This window comes from Haliotis cracherodii, unplaced genomic scaffold (assembly GCF_022045235.1).
Source record: "Haliotis cracherodii isolate W230 unplaced genomic scaffold, xgHalCrac1.p SCAF_1, whole genome shotgun sequence".
NCBI lineage: Eukaryota > Metazoa > Mollusca > Gastropoda > Lepetellida > Haliotidae > Haliotis > Haliotis cracherodii.
In genome coordinates this window covers 76,457,101-76,475,025 of record NW_027266264.1, presented here as the reverse complement: position 1 = coordinate 76,475,025, position 17,925 = coordinate 76,457,101, and positions in this window count along the sequence as shown.

Genomic DNA, 17,925 nt, shown 5'->3' with positions numbered 1-17,925 from the left:
TAGTGCTAGCCCACTGAGATACCATGCCGCAGTTTAACATGAATACCCCACTCAGACACAGTATACTGATATCGAGCCGACCCGTCCTTGTTTTAGCCCCTTAATGCCGAGCGCCAGACAGGGTAACAACAAATACCATCTTTTAACGTCTTTTGGTATGACGCGGCCGGGGATCGAACCCCGGCCCTTCCACTCTCCGGGCGGACGCTCTACCACTAGACCACGGAGGCGGTCAATGTGTCGAAATGAGTTTAGAGGTTTATATTGAGCGCTTTTCTAAATTGTAACATGAGCTAGTCAATGGCCCAAGCTGATATGCAAAAGAGATGAAAAAGACAATAAAAAATATATTAGACATTTCATTTTGGGTGACGAACTTGCTTCAAGATTTTGTCTAGAAGTCACGAAATTAGCCTTTGTCAGCCTTTGTCAGCCTTTGATTCTAACAACGTTTTTCATGACGTCTAAAGTCAACCAGATCCAAGTCTAATGAAGAGGCTTTTTTACGGTCATATGATCATGACAGATAATTTTCATAACGATATTTCAAAGATACTTTAAAAAGTGACATTTCCGACGGGGAAAGTGCGTCCTTGTTATACACGCGTCTTTTCTAGTCGCTAAATATGTTGCTGACAACAACCTTGTTGTTGAGTTCACCTTTGCCCGCCGATATGATCCTCCAGGTACTGAAGCTCACCCGACGACACTAGCACGGCCAGGGACGAGTTGAAGGCAGAACATTGGGCGATGGCCGCGGAGAGGGGTTGTTCGCACGTACCAAATATAAGGTACTGGTTCACACCCTGCTTAGTCTGCAGGGGCTCTTCACATGCTGCAAGGTAATACATATTTGTTGTTTCAATGATCATGCAAAACTACGTCAATTCGGAAATATATTAATCTTTACGGGTTCACATTCAAAGTTGCCGTCGGGATTATCGAGGTATCGCTCTACATTCATCGAGCTTAGCTGTTAAAATAATTTCTATATTTTGTATGATATTTGCAAATTCTTTTTGTTCTAGGACGAAAGTTTTTAATAAAGGATAAAAACATAATTTCCGACTATAGATATGAACTGACGGCCAAAAAAACTTTATCATAGACACGCAAAGACTCCCCGTCTGATGACGTCACGTGTGATCCGTCTCCATTCTTCTTGGAGAGCCTTGATCAGTTGTTGTCGGTTGGCTGGAGGATGTGGTCGTTATCGAAAACGACGTTCCCAGAGGTGTTCTATGGGGACATTCTTGGAGCGTACAGGCCACTGCAACACGTTCGCTGCAAGGAAGTTATGTACGATTCAGGCTGCATTGGGTCTGATAAAGGACACCACGTGGCAGCTATTGTAGAAATGGTTGGACATTCGGACGAACAATGTCATCCATAGAACGCTGAGCTGTCACATTGTCGTTAAAGATGACCAGTGGTGTTCTCCTGCCCACAATTTCCTCCCCACACCATAACACCCCTTTCACCATACGGCACGACCTCATGAACGCAACATGCCGGTGTTCGTTCTCCCCTTCGGCGGTAAAGACGCTGTCTTCCATCAGCTCTAAACAGTCAGAACCAGCTTTCATCGGTGAAGACGACTCTCCGCCAGTCACGTCGCTGCCAACGACGTACGGTCCGGGCCCATCTCAATCTCTGCCGACGATGTTGTGCTGTCAATAACTGTCCCCTGTATGTAAGCCCTAATTCATTGAGTCCTGAGTCTCCTGGCAACTATCTGTCGACTAACTGTATGCTCCAAGGCATTCGTCACTAATGACGTCAATGTTCTGAATCGATTCCAGGGCATAAGTACCGGTCTTCATTGGGCGTAGTTACCATGGGTCTGCCTGGTTTTAGCTTTCCTGATGTCTGCACGGTCTGTTGCATCAGGTTAGTTACAACCAAAAATTCTAGCAACGTGGGCAGGGGTGACATCATAGCCAGGGCCCGCTCCCGTTGTTCTGTGATGTTTTTTTTATATCAGTGTAAGTGTCTGACATGCTGTCCCTATCATTTATACAACCTATTGCACGTGTAGTTTCGGCTGCCCAAGCGGCACATTTTTTTCACTTTTTCGCATTTGCAAGAAAATAAAGACGTGCTTCACTTTCTGCATAGGGCATTGTTGTGTTTGGACGATGTGTTTTGCATTGATTTAGTTTAAATGTTTGCAATTTCATATTTAAAGTGGTAAAGTTTCTTTTGGCCGTCAGTTTATTTGTATTTATCTTAAAATAATTATTAGGCCACATTTGTATAATATTCCCAGAAGACGTATTCGTTTAACTTAATTTTCATTACTAAGTTATTCTTCAACTATATGACGCCTACTCGCGACGTGGGTAATGCAACACTGAAACTGTATTCGGGAGGTAGTACAGTTCCTTTAAAAACGTGTGATAAAACTAATAAGATCTTTTTATTTATGGAACTTCTCAAACCTTTTTCTGACACCCGAAGACGCTTTGTCATACTTAATGCACAGTTCGTGCAGATTACGGAGAAGCGTATAATGTAATCCTTGACACTTTTACAGCCGTGGGTGAAACGTTGTCAAACAAGACACAAAGAACAAGCAAGGCCTGATTGTGAGCTCAACACTCTCAATGGTGCTTCGGAGGTAAGACACATCAACATTCTCATAACTGGTCCAGACACATCACAAACCAACATCCTCACAACTGGGCCAGACACATCACACAGCAACATTCTCACAACGAGGCCAGACACATCACACAGCAACATTCTCACAAGAAGGCCGGACTCATCACACACCAACATTCTAACAAGAAAGCCGGACTCATCACACATCAACATTCTCACAAGTGTGCCGGACTCATCACACATCAACATTCTCACAAGTGTGCCGGACTCATCACACATCAACATTCTCACAACTGGGCCGGACTCATCACACACCAATATTCCCACAACTGGGCCGGACTCATCACACATCAACATTCTCACAAGAAGGCCGGACTCATCACACATCAACATTCTCACAAGTGGGCCGGACTCATCACACATCAACATTCTCACAAGTGGGCCGGACTCATCACACATCAACATTCTCACAACTGGGCCGGACACATCACACACCAACATTCTCACAAGAAGGCCGGACTCATCACACACCAACATTCTCACAAGAAGGCCGGACTCATCACACATCAACATTCTCACAAGTGGGCCGGACTCATCACACATCAACATTCTCACAACTGGGCCGGACACATCACACATCAACATTCTCACAAGAAGGCCGGACTCATCACACACCAACATTCTCACAAGAAGGCCGGACTCATCACACATCAACATTCTCACAAGTGGGCCGGACTCATCACACATCAACATTCTCACAAGAAGGCCGGACTCATCACACATCAACATTCTCACAAGTGGGCCGGACTCATCACACATCAACATTCTCACAAGAAGGCCGGACTCATCACACATCAACATTCTCACAACTGGGCCGGACTCATCACACACCAATATTCCCACAACTGGGCCGGACTCATCACACACCAACATTCTCACAAGAAGGCCGGACTCATCACACATCAACATTCTCACAAGTGGGCCGGACTCATCACACACCAATATTCCCACAACTGGGCCAGAAGCATTTTCACATTGCAACACGTACACAGGTCTTGGGACAAGCTGTAGAATGTTACGGTTTTGTCTCACTGCATACGAAATAACATCATTTTATTAATTCAGTAAATCGTTATTAATATGTCATTAAAAGCTAAAAGTTGCATATAATCACTGCTTTCTGTGATACATTTGTATCATATTAAGTAGAAATGAAACATTTCGACGAACTTCAAAGTAGCTTTTTACTCGTTTCTTCATCTGTGCGTGTGTTACCTGGATGGGATGAGGCCAATGTATCCAACGTTGTTCCTGACGGTGTCGATGGTGACGGACATGGGTGGACGTCTGGAAACACAGAGTACAACAATCACGACTTATAGGGCAAACTGTTTCAGGGAACAGATTTGAAAGTTTGGGTCGACGGTTTATTAACATTAATGACATATACTGAACTCATACTAAACAAGAAAATATTACTTGTTTGTGGGCTTACAAGTCGTCATGCTTTACGACTTTTTTCTGTTTTGACGTTATATATTATAACAGAAACTTTCTCAGGGAAGATATTAATACCTCATGAACCGATCGACCATACATAATATTTAGATATTTCGGCAGCTGAACAGATTAACTTCCGCAAAATAACAAACATTTACATATATAAGTTACACATTTTAATACCAACGCAAATTTGAAAACATTTACAGGTTTTAAAAAACCCGTTTATTAACTGTTTCGGTAAAAAAATAGTATATCTGGTATTCGTTCTTGATCGCTGTTCCGGATCGTTACGCCATACCTAGCAAAGTCACATTCCAACCAGTCCAACCCAAATGAACAGAAACAATTTACTGGGGATAAGACATTTCGGCAGTTGCGAACCTATCAGTCTGTGCAACGTTTCTGTCCAGGGTGACATTAGCGGTGTGTCAATGAAAGGACACAGACTGGATCAGATCTCGATAGGAAATCTATTTTCTCGCACCCAGAACTGTTCTGTAATAGTAATGAAGCAAGGATCACTGCTGACGTGCCAGGCGACATGGAAACAGGAATAACGATGTGGTCTGGTGGGAAATACACCAAATGGGATTTCAGAACCACTAAAGACTACAAATATGCTCAGATTAAGGGAAAATCAATAGATCGTATCGAAACTGATTGAACTCTCTCGGCTTCTGATTGTGTTGGGTTTTATCGACATGTAAACCACTCCTGCTATTTTCGATTTCAATTATGCGTGATCTGACACAGCGTGGCATGGTGCACGGGTGGCATGAATAGGTGCTCATGCTGTCAACAACTGGTTTAACTGAGGAACTCTCGAGCTGTGGTGAAATGGGGTTAAACGTCCAAGATGATTGCAATTATATACGTGCATGCACGTGTGTGTACGCGGGTGCTTGTACTATTCCTGACTAATGCCGATTTATAGTGCTGGTCAACTGAGACCCCATGTCGCAGTTTAACATGAATACCCCACTCAGACACAGTATACTGATATCGAGCCGACCCGTCCTTGTTTTAGCCCCTTAATTCCGAGCGCTAGGCAGGGTAACAACAAGTACCATATTTTATCGTCTTTTTGTTTGACGCTCTACGACACTCAAACATTTAAAGGTTGCCGTGACAGCTGCCACATTGCTGCTCTCGCTCTCTCCTTACTCATATTATGTATTGATATACCTCGTGGGGGTTCTTGGTTAGAATAGGTCCCCAGCAACCTATGCTGATCGTAGGAGGAGACCAAATGGATCGGGTTGCGGTTGATAACGCGTCCTCGTACCCTGATCGTTGTTTTCAATATCGATCACTGGATTGTCTTGTCCAGACTCGATTATTTACAAGCCGCGCCGTCCTATAGCTTGAATATTGCTGAATGTGGCGTTAAACAAAAAACTACTGAGGTGACTAAACAAACTATACAATAATCAAACGAACCAACAAAATGTAAAATATGATGTGATTTGGTACCTGTTTTATCCTCACATATCCAGCCGTGGCTGTCCTGACAGTTGGATGTAAAGTGTACGTAGCCCCTGGTTTCCTCGTCGGTGATGTTTGCCGAGTACATGGCGCATAAGTTGTCCACGTTGGGAGGCGTTGCAATGTCAGGACAGATTCCCGATACCCATACCTCCTTGTTGATGTATCTGATACACAATGTGATTTACATACCAATATGGCAACATTACTGATGTGTTCAGGTCTTGTTCTCAATATTCGCTCTCAACTCGCCTCATTTCCCTAATTCACTGGAAGGAAGCAATGTTGGACAATCACACGTCACAACACACACACGTGTAGTGGGCGTTCGTCTAAAACATATTCGCCTTGTTTTGAGGCACTAAAACTGTTCAAAGTTAATCGTCATGATTACAAAATACATGCAGAGTTATCTGTCAGCACACATATTACAGTGAACTATTGTTCTATCACTGAAATCAACCCTAGTAAATTCTACTAACTTAATTAGTAACTGTGGCCAGTAACCTGGTCATTGTCTTGTTTTGAGACAAAGAGGCTATTGTGAGCGTTAGCCATATATTCGCTTTGTAACGTTATTCTTTCATGACTGACCTGAAATTTACAGCATGTACTCAATGAAGAATTGAGTATGGTTTTAAGCCGCTTTTAGCAATATTCCAGCAATATCACGGCTGGGGACATCGGGAATGGGCTTCACACATTGTACCTATGTGAGGGAATCGAACTCGGGTCTTCGGCGTGACGAGCGTGCACTTTAACCACTTGGCTACCCCGCCGTCCCTACTCAATGAAGAAGGGAGGTCAGTTGAGTTTGCCAGTGAAAAACAAGATATGTTTATTTGATTTACTTGTCAATTCCTGTTAGTATTCCGTAAATAAACTTAAAATGCCACTGGAAATCATTACATGTTATCTTTCATCTGTATTATTTATGCAATTTGTTATTTACTTGTTTTGCAAATTGTATTCAGCAGTGGTCAACAGGGATTGCAGAGTGACCATGAAACGAGCCTTATTAAAGTGTAGTAAAACTTATTGCAAGATTGGTAAATTTCAATGATTAAAACAGTATAATTCACCCTTTAAACCAGTAGTTCTTTGAAAGATGGGCAGTAATCCCAACAAACTGATTAGTAACTTTTACTAATCAACGATAGGCCACCTGCTAGTCTAATTAGTAAAACATTATTAACTGACTCGTAAAGTCTACTGACATGTTAGTGTCTGAGTGGATAGAGAAAATTCACTAAGTTAGTAAGTTTTACTAACTATTTCTGTCAGCAATAACTACTCTCGTGTTGTCCGAATTATTCTAAAGTTGCGGAAGAAGCCGAGTTCATCCGAATGAATTATAGTTGTAATTATCCGGTACCTCATGGGTACAAGTAACTTTAGAATGTGACATAGCGACTTTCGTATGTGCAGGAACATCCGTATGGAGTACCATCGTATATATTTCGGGTGAAGGGAGAAGGTAAGTTCTACTGTTCTACTTACCCTAGTTTCACAACTGTTGCAGAAAAGTAGTTCATCTCTTTTGTCGTCTTAAGTCGAAGAATTTGCATTCCTGTGTTTTTACACTCATCCACGGCATCGCTGTAGGCCAGGGAGCAGTCGAAGAACATACTGTAGCTGACGTTGTCCCAGGTGAATTTGTCAGTGACGTCACACTCACTGGCGCCTAGATTCAGACAAGTGTCATGATTACGTCTCTGCTGGTTGAAGATACATGCCGGCGGACCATTTGATTTCTAACGAGGGTGGCGTTCCTTTTTGTGTGTGTTTTTTTAAAAAAAAAGCCACAGCTCATAAATTTGTGTAAATGCAATTTCAGTTTTTCCATTTCAAGAGACCATATCAATTAAGCCACTCTGTTGTATTATTGGACAAACGTATTGACTCCACTTGTCCTGCTGTGATGTGAATGAAATGTTGTTGACTGTGATTTGAAATGCCCATTGAGCATCAATTACCCTTAATTGGAAAGAAAATACAACCCATACGTTATATATAAATAAAAAATGTTCATTGCAAAAACCTAAATTGACGCGCCAAAGAAACGCTACTAGCCAACACTGTTTGTTCTCACAAACAGAACAGGATCAATGTTAGGTTAGATACGTTTCTTGTCAAAAGACATGAATTAACAACATCAGCTGTGAATGAGAACAATAATGAATTTATTGTGTCCACAGTTTGGAGGATGGGGTCAATTGTTCAGTAATCGATCAGCCATCAAGACTGAAATCAGTACACGAAACTACTTTTAATCTTCCAAGGATCAAGGTTCTGTAGGTGATGTCTGGTGTTTGTGCTTGACAAGGCAAGACGTTGTGTGGGGCCTTGTGTTATATTGCTGAAATTGGGCCTGCGGATTCGGTGGGAAAACAGGGCATAGCGATTGGTCATTGGAAAGCTGTCCAGTGATGTTACCTTCCAAAAACATCAAATATGTCTTAACTTGGCTACAGATGTCGCCCTAAACCAAATGGTTCCAAACGGTTCATAAACGTAACGTGACGTTCGTTCTCCTCGTCGGCGCTAGACACAACCTCTTCCATCAGTTGTAATCTACTCACTCCCGTGAACGTGACTCTTCGACGGTTCTGCTGTGCATCGATGTTTTGGTGTCACGTCACGTCACGTCACGTCTTCTAGTGGTCTGCAAGCTCTGATATTGTACGAACACAGTCTTCTGGACACTGTCCAGCGACTGACAGGATGACTGTCTCAGCTTATGACATCACCGTGATAATATGATTCCTCAGATGGAGGACACGTATGTAGCGTTTTCCTGGGTGATGGTGAAAGGAGGTCTGCAAAGCCACGGCCTGTCACTCGTCCACCCAGAACGTGACTCTTCGACGGTTCTGCTGTGCATCGATGTTTTGGTGTCACGTCACGTCACGTCTTCTAGTGGTCTGCAAGCTCTGATATTGTACAAACACAGTCTTCTGGACACTGTCCAGCGACTGACAGGATGACTGTCTCAGCTTATGACATCACCGTGATAATACGATTCCTCAGATGGAGGACACGTATGTAGCGTTTTCCTGGGTGATGGTGAAAGGAGGTCTGCAAAGCCACGGCCTGTCACTCGTCCACCCAGTCTGCTTATAACACACCATACGTCTGGGGACTCTCATTCGGCCACAGTCAAGACTGACGTTGCGAGCTCAACCCCATTGAACTTATCTGGGCTAACTTTAAAGGGTTCGTGGCAAGACATAACACACCATTTAAAGTCACACATGTCAAAGAGTTGATGACAAAAGTCCGAAGATCACGTTCTTGAAATAGAATGTCACGGCGTAGACATGACGGCGTAGATATCAGCCTTGATGCACCAGTTATCATACCTTTGGGTGATAGTACAGATTCAGATGCGTCATCAGATGAGTCAGATATCATCTGTAGAACAACAGATACTTCTTGATTACAACACCCATCCTTCAAATAGACACCCCATTTCATAACTTTTAAATAGTCCATCATTTTTCCATGCAAATATAATGCAGAACATATCTTAATTGCTACCCCCGTCAATGCATTTCTCAATAAAGTGCAACAACAGTAATATATATGTTGAGACCACCCCCAACTCAGGAGACATTTGCACCTGTGAGAATGCACGGGCCGGAGGTCATCACCTCGGGACAAGAATTATGTATTTACCTCAGGCTATAGGCCGTTTCATACTTGCACACGAATATGTTATAAGTTTATCATCATTTTACCTGTAAAAGTAACTTTTTAGGTTACTCACGGTGTCAGTAAGGATAGGCTAGATTAGGTAGATTTGCGGTATTTTTTTCTTTTTGCGTAGACCTGGTCTCATCACTATGTGATCATGATTCATAAACACAGGCGCATGATTGGTCGGAATCGTACATCGTACATTTGGCAGAGATTTCTAATGAATATGGAAAGGTTTTTGTTACTTTTATTAATTTGATATATGCTAAAGTATTGCTAGGGCTACACACGGTGTTGTAAAATGGCCTTTCACTATACAAATATCCTTTCTTATACTACTAATGTCATTGTTCGGTTTTAAGTTCACCTACGTCTGTACAGTTATAATGTTTCTGTGAACAATGAGCAGATATAACACTTTTTCTAAATTTATAAGCAGAAGAATCTCGGCACAGCAGACGTAATTCAAAATTATCATATTGTTTTTATTAGTTTCAACAAAATCAGTAAATGCACTATCTAGTCACTGGACTTTCTGGTTCGTTGATAACTTGATTGTCTGGTTTGCTTACACGCCGCCGTCGCATGGTAGAAGTACTGCTGTGAGGCGTCATATGCAATACTTGTCTTTTTATGCAAATTGTGTGAATGGCGGGTGCTACCGGTAGGGAAGGACATGCTTACCAGTTTCGCGAACACCTGGTGATTTTCAGCTGTCCTTTCATATAATAGTTTTCATAGCTATTTTGCCTTGACATCAAATGGAATATGTTTCGGCAGATAATCTAGACTGATTATTCTCTTGTATTGACAATTCATGTTCGATAGGTTGAATTTGAAATGCGACGTAAAACAAATCTCAGCTCTTTTATGAAGAAAACAAATCTTAGCCCCTAAACATGGAGAAAAAACAAACATGAAAACCGCCCCACCGTCCCTAAATATCAAATGATTCGCCCCTTTATATAAGCTACAATGTGTCATAATATACCTATATTGACTGAAGATTGGCTCTAGATTCAGGCATGCAGTTAATATAACATAACACAATTCAGTGTATACCTTTTGTAGTTCCTGAGTCAGTTGTACAGTTAATATAAGATAACAAGAGTCAGTATATATGGATCGTAGTTACAGAATCAGGTGAACAGTTAATATAATAACATAACACAATTCAGTGTATACCTTTGGTAGTTCCTGAATCAGTTGTACAGTTAATATAAGATAACAAGAGTCAGTATATATCGATCGCAGTTACAGAATCAGGTGAACAGTTAATGTAACATAGCATAATTCAGTATATACCTACGTTGTTTCCAGAATCAGTTGTACAGTTAACCATTATAAGATAACACGATTCGGGATATACTCTTATTGTTGTAACCATATAAGACCACAATACACTCTTCACTGGTCTTTAATTAAGTTCCGAAACGTACGATTGTCAAGGCTTTATTCTATAAGACTAATTCTTGAAACAGCGATTTTACTCGGTCACATTAACGATTTAAATTGATTTTGGTAGTTATCAAAAACTTTCATTTTTCAGATTATATTGTTAATCTCTTGAATAATTGATACGACATATCCTGCTGTAATATCACTTTGTGAATATATTTCAGATTCAATAAATATTTTCACATTTCTTTAATCCATGACTTACCAACTATATTAAATAATTATTGTTAATCTTACCTGAATAACCAAACATTAGAAGGCAAATCAACAGCATGGTAAACACGCTGCGTCAACACTCCCGGCATAAAGGAAAATCCAACAGCTCATTTCAGTAAAGGTGGGTCCACAGAAAACACAAGGTATAAATGACACCAGAAAACAGATGATCAGATCAGACACAAAGACATATCTCTTCTCCCCGTGGCGGATAAATCGCAAGATTTGGGAGTCGAAAATTATCAGATCGATTTTATTGGCGTTGTGGCTCGTCAGTCATGTCGCTAGTTCTTACCTCGAACAATTATGAACGTTATACAGTAGTTTCTAAGAACAGATCGAAGGTTCTCGTAGCATCCAGGTATTAAGTCCAAGGAACATGCACTCAGTCTGGTATCGAAAAGGGATTAAACACTGAAGAATGTCTTTTGAAGATTATGGTTCTTTCAGATGAATGCGTTGGTCGCTGTCATTAAATAAAGGTTTGGATGATAAAGAATGGTGATTATGCTACCTGCTCACCGTTTCTAAGCATATCTATTGGCAGTCCTTCTTTGTAATGCTAAATGTCGAGAATGTTGATCATCAGCAGTTTGATTTTTATTTCTGTGTCGTGTTGAAACTATAATTTATGCCTATTCTCACGCAAAGCTAAATATCCAAGAAAAATTGAAAAAGCACGTTTGCTTAACTCAATCTCCTTATTATACGTACTATAGGTTTGTAAATTATATTTGTCATTTGACATTATCCACAAAGAGATACGGACACCCGTTACACGCGTTACACAATAATACAGCAGCAATAACAGGTCATATCTTATGGTTATAAACTATTAGAAACCTGCTGTGACGTCATCTTTTGTTTTCTGGGGTTTCTAAATATTCACATAATGACGCTTTTGGGGGTTCAACTCTGCTCGCATAGTTTCATAACATGTGTCATAGCTTGTTTCTTCGTGGATAAAATCGAAAACCTTACCCGATGCCCGATACCCCCAGTTTTAAAACCTATCCAAAACCGAGGAAGTGTTTTCATCTTTTCCCTAAACCAAATCATAGCTCCCCCGGCGATGTGTCAGTCTACGGGTGTGGACAATATCTGGAAATAAAGCGACAAAAAACATTCCAATAATCATATGCAATATCTGCTAAAAGCAGTGTCTATATTACGATTCCGACTATGTCAAAGGCATGTGTTTATGAATCAATATCCAACAGTGTACCACGTATTCACGAAAAGGTCAGCGTAACCTGTCCCAGAGGCGGCACCCATCACAAAACACATACAAAGGCGAGACAATTGTTCACCTGAAAAAAAACCCACCGACAACATAGTATTGTACAAGTCAAATATAGGGAATTGCACCGGACATCGTTTTTGTCAAATGCGTCAAATTTGGAAATATCCTCAACATGTCTACCATCAAACGTTTGGAATTTTTTACTGAGGCCCTAATGTTTTAATCCAGATCAAACAAGTTTGGAGCAAGAGTCGTAGTGATGACGTTCTTTGAAATTTCGTAGAAAGAGCATGATCGATTGTACCCCAAAAGTTGTGAAATGTAGGCACCAAAGGCTGGAGCTGCTGGAATATTGATCGACATATAAGTAAAGTTGACTATTGGAAGGTTGAAGTCTTCCCCCTTGTCATGTACCTTCTGGTAATCGCTAACAAGTGCGACATCTCATCTACCGGAAGCGCTCGTACAAACACATGAAGAAGGTAAGCGATCAAGGTGTGGAAAGGAACCCATCCATAACTGATCAAAGTCAAAGGCAGTTTAGGTCGTTCCAGAGAAGGCTAAACATTTTTTACGTCTCTCGTATGTATTGTGTTCTGAATGACAGCTGCGTCGGTGGTGAGCTTTCTCCGAACATATTCCACATCCCTGTTGCAATGACTAAATGGTCTTCCGCAACTTATGCTTGTGAGAGGCGACAAACGGGATCGGGGGTCTAGCTGGCTAACTTGGTTAATGAATGTCATCGTATCCCAGTTGCGTAAATCGATGCTCATGATGCCTGGTCCAGACTCAATTATTTACAGACTGTCGTCATATAGCTGAAATATTGCTGATTGCGGCGTTCAACAACAAAGAAACAAAACCTGGACCAATATGTGATTACATATCCCTTGGTCTTTTTACCAAACCGCCTTTGAAAAGACGTCAGATAGATACCATTAGTGTTTCATATTTCATCCAATCATCGGAAATCTCTAAACTTCTTTACTCTGTAATAGTTGCGGTAACACGTGATCTCGTAATCAGTCTCAGGCAGGCCTGTAATTAAACAGGTCTGGACCAGACAAGTCGGTTTCTCATTCTAATAATGCTCCCAAGTTATTTCTAAAAACACGTACAACACTACAGGATATCTTCGGCAACCACATTTTCACAAACTTAATATGAAAATGAACGCGTTGGTCACTGTGGGCTGAATGCTAAGACGCAGGGGCTTGCCTCTCCCTCCTTCCTGCAGCACTGATAATCATTCGCGTGTGGGATTCCGGGGAGAGAGTACATCCCAGCTCGTTTGTTTACAGACCACAATGACACAGCTGTCGTCTAAAATATTATTCACTAAGTCATTGTTAATCGATATTTGAATGTTCTGACATAACAACTTCATAAATGGAACAGAAATTATAAAAAGCAATGCAATAGTTGTTAACACATTATTCAATAGATTAAGTTTTAGTTTTTATACCATGTACATCAAATGGAGGAGGGAAATTGTGAAGATATTATGTACATGTATGATGTTTGCTTGTGTTTACCCCTCACACAAGTATATTCCAGCTGTATGGCGGTGTTCTGTAAATAATCGAGTCTGGACCAGTGATTGATATTATGAGTAACGTCGATGATAAATGACGTGAAGACGACAATAGTCACGAGTGTACTTCTCTGATCCTCTCAGGTTCGTTTGCATCGTGACATTTCAAGTATAAATACGGAGTGTGGTTTATATTATTAAGCATAAGATTCCCTTTGTTCTGATTGTTATTGTTTGATGCAGTCAAAGTAATTCTGATATATCATGCGCCTGTAAGTAAACGATTTTGGGCCAGACAAGCCGGTGATTGATAATATGGTTGGTTGATTGGTTGGTTTGTTACTGCTTGTTATCGATGCCACATAAAGAAGTAAACACATGTTTGTTTATGATATATATCATATTTATATTTTGTTTGTTTGGTGTTTAACGCCGCACACAGCAATATTCCAGCTATATGACGGCGGTCTGTAAATAATTGAGTCTGGACCACACAATCCAGTGATTAATATCATGGGCATCGATCCACGCAATTGGGATCGATGACATGCATCAACCAAGTCAGCTTGTCTGACCACCCGATCCCGTTAGTCGCCTCTTACGACAATCATATTCGCCTTTTACGTCAAGCATGGGTTGCTGAAGATATATTCTACCCGGATCTTCACGGGTCTTGACAATATGAGAAAACGCCTTCAGGTTATGATGACACGCAGTCAGCCTAGAAACCGACCCTTACCACTGGGGTATACGGGAATAACACGACATACACGTTAAGCTGGAATCCCAATGGGGTTCTTAATCAAACACTTAATAACAAAGTTACTCCAGCTAGCTGTCTATATATAGAAATTATAAATATAAAGTTGTAATGCAAGAGAATAACCAGCCTAGATTTTCTGCCGAAACAGATTCCATTGGCGCAAAGGGCAAATAGCCGTGGAAATAATATGAATGGCCCACTGAAAATCAGTGATGACACCAGGTGTTCGCGAAACGGGTAAGCATGACCTGCCCTACCGGCAGCACCCGCCATTCATTCAATTTGTATAGAAATGTAAGTATTTATTGCCTGAGCCGCACAGCAGTACTCCTGCCATGCGACATCAGCCTGTAAACAAACCAGACAATCAAGTGATGAAACCCAGTCGTAAGAGGCGACTAACGGAATCGGGTGGTCAGGCTCGCTCACTTGGTTGATGCATGTCGTTGTATCCCAGTTGTGGATGTGATTTTACGATCGCTTCGGCACTCTGTGGTGAGCAACTTTTCTCAGCTCCTTACAGCGGTAGAAGGTTCGCGGTTCTCGTAATGTTGCACTGTGCATTTTGGTACGCTGAGTTCATATTTGACATTTGTGCACGTTCTGTTCTGGTATTTGTTTATAAAGGCCTATGTGTGATGTGGCCCTGCTGCAAGGGTGTCGATGGCTTATCCCGTTCACCCTGGGCTATTTTCCATCTCCCTGAACACCGAGATGTATGGAATACGAACCCATTTCAAAGAACCATCATCGATGTGGTCAAGCCCGGAGGTTCTGTGGAAGGGGTAGTGCGAGTAACGGTCTCAGAATCACTACGATGCAATGGTAATCACATATTTTGACCCCCCCCCCCCCCCCCATAGTAAAGTTTGAAGTAAATATGGTAATGTAAGTGTTAAACTTCGACGTAATAAGAGCCCCGCTCTAAGAAGCGCCCACGACGATATTTGCTGATATATTGGCTGGTGAACAATCCCAGTTAGCACCCCTTCCGATTGATCAATGTACACAAGACTTATTTATTTGTGTATAATTTGATCCTTATATTTAATATTCATCTCACCTCTGACATTTAAATAATGATTCGCTGACTTTCATCGCATCTGCTTCTAATCATAAATAAATCTCAAAAACATACTTATACTACAAAGAAAACTATTCTGAGGACAGTTACTAATGATGTCATCATCTTTTCTCTCTATGTATATATACATGTTTGTGCACGCCCTCTGCTAAAACATTCGTGAAATTATTAAACAACAAGGAGTCGCCATAAGTTTTATGCATAGCTTATGGCAAACATTTATTAACAACATTGACAAACGAATATGCTACTCGGCATTTTCATTCAGGCATCCAAGCCCTATATGTTTTCTATCAATTCATTTCTTTACAGTTTACAATCTGGATGATAACTGCAAGCTATAATTAGTTTTAATGTCCTAATGCTCTATGACTACTGTCATCAAGAAGAATGTGTGCACATTTGATGTTGATGTGTCAGCTGTGACTTTTCACGCACACCTCTAAGAACATGGGGAAATAACCTGTGGAAATTGTCCCTGCTCACTGACAGATCTCAATGTACATCATGACGTAGTGTGATCTTCAAATGGAACATGCATTTCATAGTTGGTATACTGTGTGACGGTAAAATGCACATTTCGTCCTGGAAGAAATGTATTATTGGATAAAATGAAACACCATCGAATCTCTGAAAGGGTCTTTGGATACTGAAAAAGAGCAATGTGCTGTGGAAAGTATGGCCAGTGAATGAGTGGGTAAGTAAAGAGGATACGGGAAAAGGATAACTTTAGGATGATCAGAAAAACTACAGAATGGGTTGACTATGCAGCTACGGAATAGTACGACTGTATGGGGAGCTAATTCTAAATGGTGCGACTGTCCGTTCGTGTCACAACTAAATACCTGTCAAGTTGTATACAACTTTCCCAAGATTTTCTTTCCAATGACACGACGCGTAATAATAATCCTTACTTTTACAAAGAATGTCGTCCATTGCATTTTTCTGGATTTCTTACTTGACAGAGTGTGTTGTTACAGTATATAGCTGAAAAAGGACCCCGATCTTCATCCATGACGGCTATTCGGGCTTGGACAAGTATGTTCATCAATATTTGCGAAACACAGGGTGTCAAAGCATTCACCGAGTTTGAAAGTTTTGGATTTCCTCCTTCCTTCCTTCCTTAGATTGATAGAACTATTTTACCCATCACTAATTGGAAATATATCCTCATGTCTCCTTGCCCGTCCGACGACATGAACAAAGGAGCGAACGTAAGAAAAGTGACAAAACCATAGCATAGTCCGTTGGACGATTCCGACCCGATCAAAGCATGTGTTTGTGAATCACTGTTAATTAGTTATGATCCCAAGGTAGTTCGCGAAAAAGTCAGCGTATCCTGCCCCACACGTGGCATCAATCACAAACACATAACTCTTGCCAATCATTTCAACGTTTACCTTTCCCATTGACCATGTTAAGTTTGCAGAATACTGAATGAAAAATAATCGTGTGGGCAGCCGCTTTCGAAGAGAAGATGTGGCATTCAGTAAAGACTGTACAAGCCATGATTGGAAGATATTGTGTAAATTTGGGATGCTTATTAAATATGCTCTCCCCCCCCCCCCCCCCCCCCCCCCGCCAGTAATTATTAACGACCAAGGCCTTTTAGTAAATACACCTGTGTTTGAAGTAGTGCTGAGTGTATACACGGATAATTTGCAGAAAGTGCCATTCGCTGCAGAATTGTTGTTGCTGTGCTGAGTATCCTGTGGTCGGAAATTGAGCAGGGATAGTCATAGTCCACTATGTGCATGTTGGATTGAATGTACGGAAGTGAACATTATTATAAAGCTGATCAATGTCATTGAGCAATATACAGTATAAGAACCCGGAAGTTCATATTGTGTACAATCAGCTTTCACGTGCGAATTAAGGGCATTTTTCAGAGGAATCCAGTGTCCTATGCTTGTCGTAAGCGCCGACTAATGGGGACCAGATAATATATGTGTGTGTGTTTCTGTGTGTGACTGGACGGATTGTGGTTCATCGTGCCCCATGGACCTGTGTCTCTATTATTTTGAAACTGCCGGATTGTAGTTTGACAATTGATGAATGCAGCGTTAAACAACACTCGCTCACTCACATCCATTCATTCGCTGATACTAGTAAACGAGTAAACATGTTTCTCTTTCATTTGGACAATTCGTAAGTCACTGTACCAATGCAACTCACTTAATAACAAGTGTATTCTTATGCAAAAAAGCCCAACTATACTATGAATGAAAACCAGACATTGTTTTGATGATTGTATTTTATGTGACATATTTCAAACCGGATACAATAAATAATGTGCATATTGATGATGCCGATGAATTGTGACTCTGGAGCGA